This window comes from Moschus berezovskii, chromosome 21, assembly GCF_049115385.1.
Source record: "Moschus berezovskii isolate FMDL1 chromosome 21, NW_MosBer_1.0, whole genome shotgun sequence".
In the NCBI taxonomy this organism is placed as follows: domain Eukaryota; kingdom Metazoa; phylum Chordata; class Mammalia; order Artiodactyla; family Moschidae; genus Moschus; species Moschus berezovskii.
Window position 1 is genome coordinate 42,672,361 of NC_142480.1, and position 9,916 is coordinate 42,682,276.

Consider the following 9,916-nt stretch of genomic DNA (forward strand, 5'->3'; position numbering starts at 1 on the left):
TTAGTGGAGGGGATGGAATTCCAGCAGAGGTTTTTTTTTTTTACTTCCAAACTGTTTATTCAGAATTTAAAGCTTAAAAATCAATTATCTTGACATCGTTTGCTTAAAAGTGGAACATTAAATACTCTCATTCAAACGGAACACATTCCTTCATGACGGCTTCCCTGACTCCAGTCATCCTTCAGTTCTCTCCTCCCATTTTGAGCTTCCCTCGCATCACCACTGACACACGCTGTGTGCAGACTAAGTTCTGTCATTCCAGGTTCAAAGCAACCGATCCCGGTGCCACTTCTGGGGTGAGCCTCTGCCTCGCTCACTCGCCTGCCGTGCGTCTTCTACACACAACCTCGAAAGAGTCGGCTCTCCGCGCGGTGCTCACCAGGCCTCGCTCGTCGCCTCCGCGGCCGCGAACCCAACACAGCAAGACCTAGCTCAGCCGGCGTTCGCAGTGCGCCTGCGCGCGGGGGCTGGGCCGTGCGCCTGTGCGTGCCTCTCCACCACCCTGCTGCAGAGGCTGCCGGGAGATGTAGTCTTTCAACCGTTTTTTTTTTCTGGAAGCTCTGGCTGTTAGCTGGGAACCAGTGAAGAGTCCGGAGTCCGGGAGAAGGTCCGCTTGAGAAGGTTGGCAGTTAATGACAGGGGTTGGAGAGTCATGCTAGAGTCACAATGAAACGGTAGTTCTTAGGCTGAATTGCAAAGTTATGTCTTGTCTTCGAAGCTCTTCCAGGGCGGCGGGTCGATCTTCGGTCACCTCTGTCAATATCTAGCCACTGACACGGTTGCTACTTTGGTAAATCAACTGTTTGTCAGCCAGCAGAGGTATTTAAAATCCTAAAAGATGCTATTAAAGTACTGCACTCAAAATGTCAGCAAGTTTGGGAAACCCAGCAGTGGCCACAGGACTGGAAAAGGTCAATCCTCATCCCAGTCCCCAAGAAGGCCAGTACTAAAGAATGTTCAAAAACCACCAGTCAGTTGTACTTATCTCCCATGCTAGTAAGGTTATGCTCAAAACCCTCCAAACTAGGCTTCAGCATTATGTGAACCAAGAACTTCCGGATATACAAGCTGTATTTAGAAAAGGCAGAGTAACCAGAGATCAAATTGCTAACATTCGCTGGATCATAGAGAAAGCAAGGGAATTCCAGAAAAACGTCTACTTATGTTTCACTGACTATGCTAAAGCCTTTGACTGTGTGGATCACAACAAACTGTGGAAAACTTATTTAAAGAGATGGGAATACCAGACTGTCTTACCTGTCTCCACATACAGAGAAACCTGTATGCGGGTCAAGAGCCAACAGTTAGAACTTTGTATGAAACAACTGACTGGTTCAGGACTGAGAAAGGAGTACAACAAGGCTGTTTTGTTGTCATCCTGTTTATTTAACTTATATGCAGAGCACATCATGAGAAATGCCAGACTGGATGAGTTATAAGCTGAAATCAAGATTGCTGGGAGAAATTTCAACAACTTCAGCTATGTGAATGATGTCACTCTAATGGCAGGAAGCGAAGAGGAACTAAAGACCCTCCTGATGAGGGCAAAGGAGGATAGTAAAAAAGCTGGCTTAAAACTCAACATGAAAAACACTAAGACCATGGTATCCAGTCCCATCTTCATGGCAAATAGAAGGGGAAAAGGTGGAAGCAGTGACAGATTTCCTCTTGTTGGGCTCTGAAATCTCTGTGGATGGTGACTGCAGCCATGAAATTAGAAGACTATTGCTTCTTGGCAGGAAAGCTATGACAAACCTAGACAGTGTGTTAAAAAACAAAAACATCACTTTGCCGACAAAGGTCTGTATAGTTAAGGCTATGGTCTTTCCAGTAGTCATGTACAGATGTGAGAACTGGACAATAAAGAATCAGAGCACTGAAGAACTGATGTTTTTGAATTGTGATTCTGGAGAAGACTCTTGAGAGTCCCTGGGACAGCAAGGAGATCAAACCTGAACATTCACTGGAAGGACTGTTGCTGAAGCTGAAGCTCCATTACTTTGGCCACCTGATGCGAAGAGCCAACTCATTGGAAAAGACCCTGATGCTGGGAAAAATCGAAGGTGAAAGGGGGCGACAGTAGAAGAGATGGTTAGACAGCATCACCGACTCAGTGGACATGAGTCTGAGCAAACTCAGTGTTCCTGAAAATTACATTATTTCATTTTCTTCTGGCAGAGTCATGTTCCATTGTGTATTTGGGTCTCTTTCTCTTTATCTGTTTATCTCCCCATTGACAATATGTTTGTTTCTTTTTTTTGGCTATTGTAAAGTGTAGTCCAGTGCAAACTCTGTTGCATGTGCGTTTCAAAATGTTGTCTTCTTCTCAAATATTCCTTGGAATGCTTCTGCAGGATCTTATAGTAGCTTTATTTTTATTTAAGGCAGTTCCATTTTCATCTCTATATTGCTTTTATCTTTTACCTGCTACAGGCACCATAAATGGGTTCCCTATTCTCCGTGCATTTTCACTGTTTCTTCTCTGCAGAATGTTCACGATGGCCTTTCACACTGGTGCAGAGTGACCCCTCATTATGCTCTTGACTCACACATCTCTCATAGATCACGATGTTCAGCAACTTGGGTATTTTTTAAAACAGTGTGATGAGAATTTACAGTTGAAAGTATTTTTCTTGAAAGTCCGCCAACTTTTAACTTGTTTTGATGGGATTCCCTTGAAAGTTTTTTAAGTTCATGTATCATTTAGACCCCAGAACTGCTTGTAAATATGTAATAACTTAGAGCAGTATTTTTAGGTTGCTGTTTTGAAAAATGGACACAACACAGAGGAACACCTTCATCCCCAAGTCTGGTTACTATGGGATCCAAGGCCTGAGTTGTATTAGAGCCCAGTTACAAACTAGAGTGGTGTATGTGAGAAGAAGCCACCCAAAGCTTGTGTCTCTTTAATACTTTTGTTTCCCGTAATAATATGTATTTTTAATTGAAGTAAAAATGACTTACAAGGTTATGTTATAGGTGTACAAAATCTTGTTCAGTTATACTTATTTTTGTATCTATTCATCTTTTTGGTTTTTTATCATGTAGGTTATTACAGTGTGTTTAGTCCAGCACACTTTCTCAAGTAGGCCCATGTTGGTCACTTATTTTTTATGTATTTGTGAGTATGAGTTATTTCCTCCCTCCTAATTTATGCCTTTTTCCCCACCATTCCCCATGGGTGACCATAAGTTTGTTGCCTAAGACTGTTTATTTCACATGTCAATGAGCTCATAGTACTGAAGTGCCTTAGCATGCACGCACACAATGAGTACCTCTTTCCTGCCTGTACATGATATCATATAATAATTCTCTCCATCTAACTGACTTTACCTAATGATACTATCTCTAGATTTATCTGTGTCCCTGCAGTTGACATTGTCTCATTTTTTAAAGTCAGAACTATATTTCTTTGCACGCGTGTATTCCTTTTTCTTTATCCATTCATCTGTCCATGTGCATTTGCTTACTTCCATATCTGGGCTGTTTTGTGAACTGCTGCAGTGTGTGCTTGTGTGCATGAGTTTTCCAAAATCTGATTTTCTCCACATACGCTCTCAGCAGTTGGACTGCCAGATTATAGGGTCCATCTGTCTCAGCCATTAAAAATGCACATCTACGTATGTCCTCCTAGCAACAATTACCAATAAACTTTCACCAGCACTATCTAAGGGTCTTTTTTCTTCACCCGACTCGTGTTGTCTCTAGAATTTTTGAGAGTGATCTTTTGGACTTCTCTATACTCATGCGACGAGTTGACTCACTGGAAAAGACTCTGATGCTGGGAAAGGTTGGGGGCGGGAGGAGAAGGGGACGACAGAGAATGAGATGGCTGGATGGCATCACCGACTCTGTGGACATGAGTTTGAGTGTGCTCCGGGAGTTGGTGATGGACAGGGAGGCCTGGCGTGCTGTGATTCATGGGGTCGCGGAGAGTCGGACACGACTGAGCGACTGAACTGAACTGAACTAATGGCCATACATTGTTGTCATTTTGATTGTTCTGTGTCTAATTATTCACCTGAGAACCTTTTCCTGTGCTTTCTTAAGAAAAACTTATAGACTGTATTTGCTGCTAAGTCACTTCAGTCGTGTCCGACTCTGTGTGACCCCATAGACAGAAGCCCACCAGGCTCCCCCGTCCTGGGATTTTCCAGGCAAGAACACTGGAGTGGGTTGCCTTCCTTCTCCAGACTGTATTTACCTCTTGGTATTTTCTTCTGATAGTTTGACCTTTTTTTGCATCTCTTATTCTTTAGCTCTGGAGACTTCTTGATATCAAGTGTCATTTAGAGCCCAGCAATTTTTGTGAATATTAAGTATTCAGAAGCGAAACCTTTAAGGTTGCTGCTGTGGGGAATTGCCTGAAGACTACAGGACATCTTTATGCCCAAAGGTGGTGACCCTGCCAGTGAAAATTTTAGACAGTTTTAATTGGGGTCTGTACAATATTCTGTGCTGCTCTGGTGGCTCAGACAGTAAAGAGTCTGCCTGGAACGCAGGAGACCTGGGCTTAATCTCTGAGTCTGGAAGATCCCCTGGAGAAGGGAATGGCTACCCACTCCAAGATTCTTGCTTGGAGAATCCCATGGACAGATGAGCCTGGAGGGCTACAGTCCACGGGGGTCACAAAGAGTCGGACACAACTAAGCAGCTAACATGTAGACAATATTCTGGTACGTACTTGAAACAACACCCAAAGTTTTATTTTAACAATGTGGTTTGCCTACCAGCAGCATAGGAGTGTTCCATTTTCTCCAGTCCCTGTTACCCTGGTATGACATCTCAAAACTGAAAAACTCTTAATTGTTGATAGGAATATCAATTTCATTTTAGCTCAGTTTGAACAGAGAAGCAAAAATATCAGGGGTGAGATGTATGAAGAGAGTAACATGGAAACTTACAATACCATATGTAAAACAGATAGCCAATGGGAATTTGCAGTATGATTCAGGGAATTTAAACAGGGTCTTTGTAACAACCTAGAGGGGTGGAATGGGGAGGGAGATAGGAGGGAGGTTCAAGAGGGAGGGGACATATGAATACCTATGGCTGATTCATGTTGATAGTTGACAGAAAACAAAAAAATTCTGTAAAGCAATTATACTTCAATTAAAAAATAAATAAATTTTAACAAAATCAGGAGGCCTATTTGTTCAGGTTTTTTCAGGGAGAAAAATGAAACTATTAGAAGGCAAAGTACATGCAGCTTATGGGCTCTTTGAGTCAGTATTTTTTGCAGAAAAATTCTTATATATTTTTTTCAAATGTGACCTTACATTCATATAACAACAAATGACAGAATTAGAAGAAACTAATTTGAAATGATGGCTTGTTTCTACCCAGAAAATCTGAATACAAAGGAACCAATGAGAAGTGCAATGATTAGGGTGCCAAGCTTTTAAGAATATTTTAGGTTTGCAAATAGTGACTAGTATGCTTGCAATTTCAACAATATGTTTTTATTCTAATGAAGAATATACTTTTTCAGAGGCTTCTAGTGTGGTCACCCCCTGCTGGAAGCCTAGGATGCTGGAATCAGGCCACTTCCTGTCTGTCTTTACAGGACACTGGGCTGCACTCTGCATGAAATGTTCCCTTGGAATCTCTAATTTTCTTGAAGAGATCTCTTGTTTTTCCTATTCTGTTGTTTTCCTCTATTTCTTTGCATTGATCACTGAGGAAGGCTTTCTTATCTCTCCTTGTTACTCCTTGGAACTCTGCATTCAGATGCTTATATCTTTCCTTTTCTCCTTTGCTTTTCGCTTCTCTTCTTTTCACAGCTATTTGTAAGGCCTCCTCAGACAGCCATTTTGCTTTTTTGCATTTCTTTTCCATGGGGATGGTCTTGGTCCCTGTCTCCTGTACAATGTCACGAACCTCCGTCCAGAGTTCATCAGGCACTCTATCTATCAGATCTAGTCCCTTAAATCTATTCCTCACTTCCACTGTATAATCATAAGGGATTTGATTTAGGTCATACCTGAATGGTCTAGTGGTTTCCCTACTTTCTTCAATTTAAGTCTGAATTTGGCAATAAGGAGTTCATGATCTGAGCCATAGTCAGCTCCTGGTCTTGTTTTTGCTAACTGTATATAGCTTCTCCATCTTTGGCTGCAAAGAATATAATCAATCTGATTTCGGTGTTGACCATCTGGTGATGTCCACGTGTAGAGTCTTCTCTTGTGTTGTTGGAAGAGGGTGTTTGTTATGACCAGTGCGTTCTCTTGACAAAACTCTATTAGCCTTTGCCCTGCTTCATTCCGTGCTCCAAGGCCAAATTTGCCTGTTACTCCAGGTGTTTCTTGACTTCCTACTTTTGCATTCCAGTCCCCTATAATGAAAAGGACATCTTTTTTGGGTGTTAGTTCTAAAAGGTCTTGTAGGTCTTCATAGAACTGTTCAACTTCGGCTTCTTCAGCGTTACTGGTTGGGGCATAGGCCTGGATTACTGTAATATTGAATGGTTTGCCTTGGAAACGAACAGAAATCATTCTGTCGTTTTTAAGATTGCATCCAAGTACTGCATTTCAGACTCTTTTGTTGACCATGATGGCTACTCCATTTCTTCTAAGGGATTCCTGCCCACAGTAGTAGATACAATGGTCATCTGAGTTAAATTCACCCATTCCAGTCCATTTTAATTCACTGATTCCTAGAATGTCTATGTTCACTCTTGCCATCTCCTGTTTGACCACTTCCAATTTGCCTTGATTCATGGACCTAACATTCCAGGTTCCTATGCAATATTGCTCTTTATAGCACCGGACCTTGCTTCTGTCATCGGTCACATACACAACTGGGTATTGGTTTTGCTTTTGCTCTATCCCTTTATTCCTTCTAGAGTTACTTCTCCACTGATCTCCATAGAGGACAGGAATGATATGGACCTAACAGAAGCAGAAGATATTAAGAAGAGGTGGCAAGAATACACAGAAGAACTGTACAAAAAAGATCTTCACGACCAAGATAGTCACGATAATGTGATCACTGACCTAGAGCCAGACATCTTGGAATGTGAAGTCAAGTGGGCCTTAGAAAGCATCACTACGAACAAAGCTAGTGGAAGTGATGGAATTCCAGTTGAGCGATTTCAAGTCTTGAAAGATGATTCTGTGAAAGTGCTGCACTCAATATGCCAGCAAATTTGGAAAACTCAGCAGTGGCCACAGGACTGGAAAAGGTCAGTCTTCATTCCAATCCCAAAGAAAGGCAATGCCAAAGAATGCTCAAACTACCGCACAATTGCACTCATCTCACACGCTAGTAAAGTCATGCTCAAAATTCTCCAAGCCAGGCTTCAGCAATATGTGAACCGTGAACTCCCAGATGTTCAAGCAGGTTTTAGAAAAGGCAGAGGCACCAGAGATCAAATTGCCAACATCCGCTGGATCATGGAGAAAGCAAGAGAGTTCCAGAAAAACATCTATTTCTGCTTCATTGACTATGCCAAAGCCTTTGACTGTGTGGATCACAATAAACTGTGGAAAATTCTGAAAGAGATGGGAATACCAGACCACCTGACCTGCCTCTTGAGAAACCTGTATGCAGGTCAGGAAGCAACAGTCAGAACTTTACATGGAACAACAGACTGGTTCCAAATAGGAAAGGGAGTGCATCAAGGCTGTATATTGTCACCTTGCTTATTTAACTTCTATGCAGAGTACATCATGAGGAACTCTGGGCTGGAAGAAGCAGAAGCTGGAATCAAGATTGCTGGGAGAAATATCAATAACCTCAGATATGCAGATGACACCACCCTTATGGCAGAAAGTGAAGAGGAACTCAAAAGCCTCTTGATGAAAGTGAAAGAGGAGAGTGAAAAGGTTGGCTTGAAGCTCAACATTCAGAAAACAAAGATCATGGCATCTGGTCCCATCACTTCATGGGAAATAGATGGAAAAACAGTGGAAACAGTGTCAGACTTTATGTTTTTGGGCTCCAAAATCACTGCAGATGCTGATTGCAGCCATGAAATTAAAAGACGCTTGCTCCTTGGAAGGAAAGTTATGACCAACCTTGATAGTATTTTAAAAAGCAGAGACATTACTTTGCCAACAAAGGTCCGTCTAGTCAAGGCTATGGTTTTTCCCGTGGTCATGTATGGATGTGAGAGTTGGACTGTGAAGAAAGCTGATCGCCGAAGAATTGATGCTTTTTTTTTTTTTTTTGAATTGATGCTTTTGAACTGTGGTGTTGGAGAAGACTCTTGAGAGTCCCTTGTACCACAAGGAGATCCAACCAGTCCATTCTAAGGGAGATCGACCCTGGGTGTTCACTGGAAGGACTGATGCTAAAGCTGAAACTGCAATACTTTGGCCACCTCATGCGAAGAGTTGACTCACTGGAAAAGACTCTGATGCTGGGAAGGGTTGGGGGCAGGAGGAGAAGGGGACGACCGAGAATTAGATGGCCGGATGGCATCATCGACTCTGTGGACATGAATTTGGGTGAACTCCGGGAGTTGGTGATGGACAGGGAGGCCTGGCGTGCTGTGATTCATGGGGTCGCGGAGAGTCTGACATGGATAATATAACACTCGTGATAAATACATGAAAAGAAAGCTTGGAAAAACTGCAAATGCAGTCTCTGTCTTGCGCCACTAAATGACTACAGCCTATTCTTCTGTGCTGACAGCAACACCCAACTACTCTTAGTCATTTCATTTCATATCAGCTGGATTCCTCTCACTGCATGGCAGGTCCCAGTTAGATCCTGATGATGCAAGAAGACAGTCTTTCCCTTCAGAAAACATATAATTCAGACATCCCTGACAGTGCAGTAATGAAGGCTGTGCCTCCAATGCAAGGAGTTGGAAGATCCAATGCAGGTGGGGTTTGATCTCTGGTTGGGGAACTAAGATCCTGCCTACCCCACTATGCACCCCAAAACAAAACAAAACATGAAAAAGACTGCTGTGTGATTGAACGGTATAACGTGTAATAAATACCCAGCTCAGGGCCTGTTCCTAACTGGACATTCAAAAAAAAAAAAGAAAATACAATCTGGTGGTAGAGAAGGGTGTATTAACACCCAGCAACACGATGAGAAGGATCCCACCAAAGGAAGCTGTGAGAGAACTGGGGAAGGAAAGGCAGGGACAGGCTCGTGCCACACCTGCGTGGTGGCCCAGGAATTGCTTCAGGAAGTCCACGCTAGAGCTGGTCTGAAAACCAGCAGTTGTAAAAAGCTGGCAGAGGGGAGGAGAGGAACAGGGGGTCAAAGGAACTGATGGTAGAGCAGGAAGCAGGTGAAATCCAGTGAAGCACATCACCTTTGCTGGAAGGAGCTCAATCTGTGCGACAGTGGGAGCCACAGGAAGACCATGCCTTGCTTAGGCATTCTGGAGTTTATCTCAGAGCAACAGTGAACAAAGGATTCTAAGCAGCAGAATGCCATGAGCAAATTTTCATGTTGAAGCCCAACCCAGTGATAGTGAAACAGGGGCAGTCATTAATTAGATTCCTTGAACTATAATCTGTATATTAATGAATAATAACCTATAACTTGCTTTCACTGACCAACTATGTTTTAATTGTTTCTGCAAACTGCATACCCTCCTGGCTTCACAGCCTAGAAAATATATCACACAACTCCTCTAACTGCCCCCCGTAGACAACACTTGTGACCAGGGGTCAGTGTAGTAATAGTTGATTAAATTGTTGTTCAGAACACAGGGCTAGTTTTGCCTGGCTCAAACCAGTTGAGACCATGGACCATTCAACTGGGCCTGCACAAGTGTCCAGTGGGTGCCCTTTCATTGTCAAGGGCCAAAATCTTCATCCTGAGATCATCATAATACAACTCATCATTTTCTTAACGTGTATCCTGTGAAGAACCATGTAACTCAGACACCTCTGTGCACAGCTCCAATTACTTCACCTTTTTCTAACCTTCAATAACCTTTCCTGAAGCT